This window comes from Halichoeres trimaculatus, unplaced genomic scaffold (assembly GCF_033239565.1).
Source record: "Halichoeres trimaculatus isolate MK-OKI-2021-1 unplaced genomic scaffold, fHalTri1.1 fHalTri1_scaffold_20, whole genome shotgun sequence".
Lineage (NCBI taxonomy): Eukaryota > Metazoa > Chordata > Actinopteri > Labriformes > Labridae > Halichoeres > Halichoeres trimaculatus.
Window position 1 is genome coordinate 6,753,864 of NW_027437198.1, and position 6,291 is coordinate 6,760,154.

Sequence of the window (6,291 nt, forward strand, 5' to 3'; positions counted from 1 at the left end):
TGCTTCAAATAATACATGTGAAACAAAAGTGAAAGCTTGATCACAGAGGGAGGCAGAGAACACTGATTCCAGGTAATTACAAACAACACAAAACAGTCAAACGCCCAGTGTTTATCAGGGTGGAGCACCTGTTACACCTTATGGAAACTATGAGTTTGTTTGAGGTGTGGTCAGTTGTGAGGTAACTGCAGTAAATACTGTAAACAAAGAAGTTAGTAATGTTTAACCAGCTTGGAGCTCCATTTCCATCAGCGCTGCAGCAGAACCTGATTATTCACTGACCTGAATGCCACCAAGTCTCACTGACTCATTCCTGGTCACTAAAATGATGTGCTGTGTTTAATAACAGCTCATCTCTTACACCTTTGGGTCAGTGATATGAATTATATATGCATGACTGTGTCTGTTTTAATTGTGTATAAATATGTTGTTACATTTTATGTAATGTGTTTATGTTTTTATTTGGATTTAATTGCCAAATAATTGGACATTTCAGTGTCACCAGCAGGAGGCAGTGTGGCACTGGGCTCCCCCATATTGACTCTTTTTGGTAACAGAACTAGCGTTTCTCCTTCGTTCTGCTGAATGAAGCTGAACTTTTAAGGAACACAGTTGCTGGCCTCCTAAGTTTCTTCTTTTTATAAAGGTTGGTATTGTCAGAACACATGTCAAAGTGTGTATGGATGTTAATCAACACAAAAGAAACATTTAATATCCCACTGGTGAAAAGAAGTTCAGCTTTATGTATTTGTGAATGAGTAAATGCCATAGTAAAGTTACCGCGTGCGAGCCAAGATGGCGCCGGCTACCGTTGCGTCTTTTATGTTTGTTTACATTAGCTCCTGTACATCTCAGTTCATAGCAGATACTATGATAACACTATTTTAAAGTGTTTTGGAAAGTTACGGTTATATTTTTAGCGTTTTATGTGTAAAGTTTCCTGGTTAAAGTAATTACGGTGGTCAGTCTTCAGCTAACATCGCACTGTGAAAGTCTTCCCCAAATTTAGGTCAGAGTGTGGTAACATTCAAAGACTTTTGAATAGTTTGGGAAATCAAACACACAAGGTTTATATTGAGGCCGAATACTTTTTGGAGTAAAAAAAAAATATTTATAGACTAGCGCAGTCACACAGTTGTTTATTGTGTGTTTTTTTAATGTTAAGCACAAGTTGCCTCCAGGATTATTACCTAAAATAAGATTTTTCCATGGGGAGTAATATAAATTTTATTGTGTTTATTTGTGATGAGATCTCTGTATTCATGAGGTGGTGTGAAGATGCAGAGAGAAAGGAAGGGTCAGGAATGCAAACATTTATTTTAAAGATATATTAATAAAGATTCTGCGGAATGAAGCTGAACTGTAAAGAAGCTCAGTTGCTGTCCTCGTAATTTTTTCGGTTTATACAGATATTCTTATCTGCTTATGGGCTTTCACTGCAAGACCTGTAACGTAAACATGTATTATTCATTGAAGAAACTGTAAACAAATCAGAGTGCCCCTTAAGCTTAAGTTTGAACGACTTTTAGGTTATCTGGCTGTGACAGCAGTCATTTTGGATAACTACTCTGTGGTACCTTTCATGTAACACACATGTAAAGAGACAGAAACTAAAGGTCTTTAATTTAGTGGATACAGGTGTGGTTTCCCTCCGCAACACAAAAGTGAAACATTTTTAAAGTGAACTGCAGATCAGTTATCAAATAAAAAGAAAAAATGAGTAATTCATCTTTCAATATTGTGGTCTGAGGACATTTTGATGTATGATTCATATTTTGTTGCTCATTTAGGTGGACATCCTGAACACACTGGACCAAACAATGAAGAAATCTGTTGTTCTGTTGCTCAAGACAGATGATCGCTCACGTCCAGGTAATCTAAATATTTCAAAATCAAAAACAGATTTTGTAATTGAGTTGCCACAGTAGCCCATACATTTAGGATGTTCAGACTGTAAAAAAACAAAAACAAAACAAAACAAAAAAAAAACGGTAAAAGCACTGGTAGCTAAGTTTCTAGACGTATACTGTAAAATTACCGTCAGAAGCTGTAACACAGAACATCATAAAATAACTGTAAAAATACAGTATTTCCTAGTTTATAAATGTTCCTTATACTGTAAAATAACATAGAGTCAGTCAAAACACATTCAAATCAGATTTCTCTAAGGTCAATCTCTGCAATTTTATGGTATAAATTATTTATACTAGAAATCATTTAAAAAAACAATAACAAATGTTTAATGTATACAAACAAACTTGACTGGCTGTGTAGTTCAAATAACATTGTTATTAAAAATTGACCAACATAACAAAGTCCATCAACACACCTTGTTTTTTAAAAACTTAACATAAAAATTAGTGCTGTCAGGCGATCAAAAAAATTAATCTTATTACTTACAGGATTTGTAATTAATTAATCTAATTAATTGCATTTTAATTTCATATCTGTTTAAGTTCCCAAAATAAAGAATTTGAATTCTAGGACATTAAAAAATTGTAGCAAATTTGAATTTTACGCAGGTTTTTGCTTCTGTCACATTTTTACTTCTACATTTCTATGAGATCAGGAGAACCAGGGCTACAGACAGATGTAACTCAACAATGTCTCAGCAACATAACCTGACCAGAATACATGAAACTATTCTTAAAGAAAGGCGGAAAATAAATATTTACTCTGCAACAATAAAAACTGTGAAGAACTATGTACAAAACACTTTATTTAAGTCTTGGATCAAAAAAGAGGAAAGTAGTTTCAGTTTTACATGCTCTGAACACACAAACGGTTGCTCATCGGTGCAGAGCAGCCCCAAGCTGAAACATGACACCAGGAAGATAGAAGGAAATTTTCAAAGAATTCTGTAGATTTAAATACAGGACAAATATCGATCATTTGGGGCTTATGTAATGCAGTAAAGAGTGTAGAATTATCTGTTTTTTACAGAATTGAGATAGAGAAAACGGTTGATTTTCTGCAGATTTTCAAAAAGAACGTGTGAGTAAACAAGATGTGGACTGCAGTCTCACAAAAATCAATCTCGCTTCCCCCGGTTTAAAGCATGTTGCTGACATCAGGTGTGATACATTCAGGGACCGTCTGGCAAAAACACCACTTTTTTTTTTTTTTTTACAGCTTTTGAATAGGAAAACGGTTAGTAAATGCCAGGCATTTACGTTTTTGAACCCCCAGCGGGTTTGGGATCCAGATTAATCTGCGTTTATTTTTATAACACGTTAATTTGCGGTGTAATTTATTAATCTAATTAAAGCGTTAAAATGACAGCCCTAATAAAAATCACTAGATACCGGGTCTGCACAATGGAGCACAGACAACTGGTTAGCCCCCTGGAGCACAAACAGCCAGTCTGCTCCTTGGAGCACAGATAGCCGGCTCGTGCCATGGAGCACAAACACGCAGTGTCCTCTGTATAGCATACGTTTGCCCCTCCGCGCATGCGCAGTACTCTTTGGAGAGCTGACTTCACTTCCTCCTTTCTTTGAGTAAACATAAACAAAGTCTTCGTCAGTTCAGAGGTCATTACAGCCACACAGCACTGTCTGGAGTGACACAGACTGCAGCAGAGGACTAACCTGGAGCGGACCATGATGGAATATTAGTGAAAAACACAAGTTTTTGGGCGATTAATGCAGTTTTGGGAGCCCTGATGGACCCCATTATACAGACGTCTGCTGCACGATTTTGGATCCAAATATCTCCCGAAGCACTGCTTGGATCAGGAAAGCCTTCTGGGTGAGTATTTTGTCTTACTTCATTCTACAAACAATGTAAAAGCTGAATTAACCAAACTTATCCTTTAAGGGTTGATAACTGTAAAATTTGGATATTTTTTTGACTGTGTAAAATTACTGAAAGTATTTGTAAATCCACAGGCATTTTGTTGTTTTATAAAAAACAGGAAACATCAGTTAAAGTTTACAGACCATTTCCTGTAAAATTACATTTCTTTTAACAGTGTAGTTCATTAAAAAAATCAGTGTGGTGTTATCTCTTAGTCATTCCATACCTGAATGAATAGATGTAAAAAGGAGAATTCCGTAATTTTTCTTGTTTCTCATTTATTGATGTCAAAGAGAAGCTGCAGATGGTGAAACATCCCTATAGACAGTTGAAGACAGGCTGCCCCGAAGGAGTATCACCAGAGTGGTAAAGCTTGTTTTTAATATCTTGATAATGTCCTGGTTGTAAGCTGTTAATGAATGCTAACAATGCTCCTCTTCATTTAGTGTTATTGTGATGTCCAGCACTTTGGACAGGAACCAGAAGTTAGAGAGGGGCCAGTCATTTGAGAGAATGTCTGGGTCTGATTTGGGCGTGTTTAAAGGGGTCTGATCACAGCAGTTTTGAGAGCAGATGGAGCATGACCAGCCTGGAGTAAGTGGTTGATGACTTGAGTGATCAAGGGGCTTAGAGCACAGATATGAGATTTGACCAGTGCTGCTAGAAGAGGGTCCAGGGTACAAGTGGAAGGTTTCATCCTGCCAATGCTGTCCTCAACCTCTTTTTTAAGGTATCAGTAAAGCAGGAAAGTGGCTGAAGAGTCCTAATCCTAGTCAGCGGTAGGAGAAGACATTGGAGGGGAGCTGGAGAGAAGAGAGCGGATGGTATCAGTTTTTGTCCTGAAGAAAGAAATGGAGCTGTCCCAGTGCTCTTTTGTGGTGTTGATGTTTGAGAGAGTCTGTGGCTTGAGGAGATTGTTTATGGTGGAGAAAAGCTGCTTTGAAGTTCCAGGATTTTTGTTGATGATATTGGAGTGGATTTGTGACCGTGCTTGTTTGAGTGACTTTGAATAGGCATTTTTGATGTTTTCGATAGTAGGGGTGTAATGATCCATCAAGATACATCGATTGGTTGAGCAATGATCCAATTACATTGATGGAAAGTCGAGACATCGATCAACATTGTGGTCTTTAATGTACGCTTTATTTTGAATCCCGACCAAACACGCATGTCCATTTCCGTCCAACCGCAGGTCGTTCTGAAGTTTCCTCTCAAGCCTCATGCACTCAGCGTATGAGACACACATTTGAACCTTTTCACTCTCTGACACGCCACGCCTGATATTTCTCCTGCTGTAAAATGTGCTGTTTAGCGCCCACCGAGTCACACCGCTGTGGGCCAACGTGTAGCAAGACGCTGTTAGCATCACAGAGCTAAAAGGGAGCCAGACATATCGGCCAATCATAAGATAGCTCTCCTGTATCAGGGTAAGATACGGTCGACCTGACTGAGAGGTCAGGCAGAGGTTGCATGCTGCACCGACGACAGGAGTGCATCATCACACAACTGCAGTGAGTTATCTCATAATTTGATTTTGTAGCCACTGATTCATGAAATTTCTTATAGTTAAAAAGTAAAACGGCGAGAGCTTAGTGTCATTCCTCCTCCACATCGACTATTACACAGTGAAACAAAGTCTGATCACACAGACATACAAACTGTGGTTATCAGGCATCACAGTAAAAAAAAAGCTATCAATGTTAAGTTATTTTAGTCATTTTCAACATTTTTTTACTGTAATTCTCTGGCAACCACAGCTGCTGTTTTTTTACTGTGAAAACAAAGGTTTTTTTTTTACAGTGTGGCTCTAGAAATGGTTTTGTTCTTGATTCTCAGAACCTTGGTGATTTCTAGTGAACAAACCAGCATTTATACCAGTTCATACTAAAAAATAAGGGGGTGCTTCTCTGTGTTACTCCCGCGATGCTAAACAACACACTAGCAAAATGCCGGAGTTTGATGTCATATAATTTTTGTTCCGACATGCATTCCCTGCTCAGCTGTACACATTTTTTATCCCCACATCATATACCATGGTGTAAGGAAGCTGTCAAAAAGGACGTATGCGTAATTAATGATTTGTCAAAAAAGACGTATGCCAGGTTCAGCATATTGGCCTCATCTGCCATCCATGCTTCTCATGAACGTTTACAAGTAAAAACAAAATAATAGCAGTAAAATAAGTTAATATAACAAAATAAAATCCCCTTCAAGTCTTTTCTCAAATTTAAAGTTAATTTTATTGAAGCTGAAATTGTTACAGTGAATATATCAAATCAGTGAGCCTATTCAAAGTCAATTTATTTTTAATTAGTCTATCTCTAACTTATCAGCACACAGATAAACAACTATTAAGTAGTAAACAACAGTTTTATCTTCAAAATGACAGAAACATAAATCAAAATAGTCTTTGAAAAGCCTTAAGTCATATCATCATGGTTTATAACTGACAAAGGTTGATTAACTGACAAATAAAACATAAAAATACAGTTA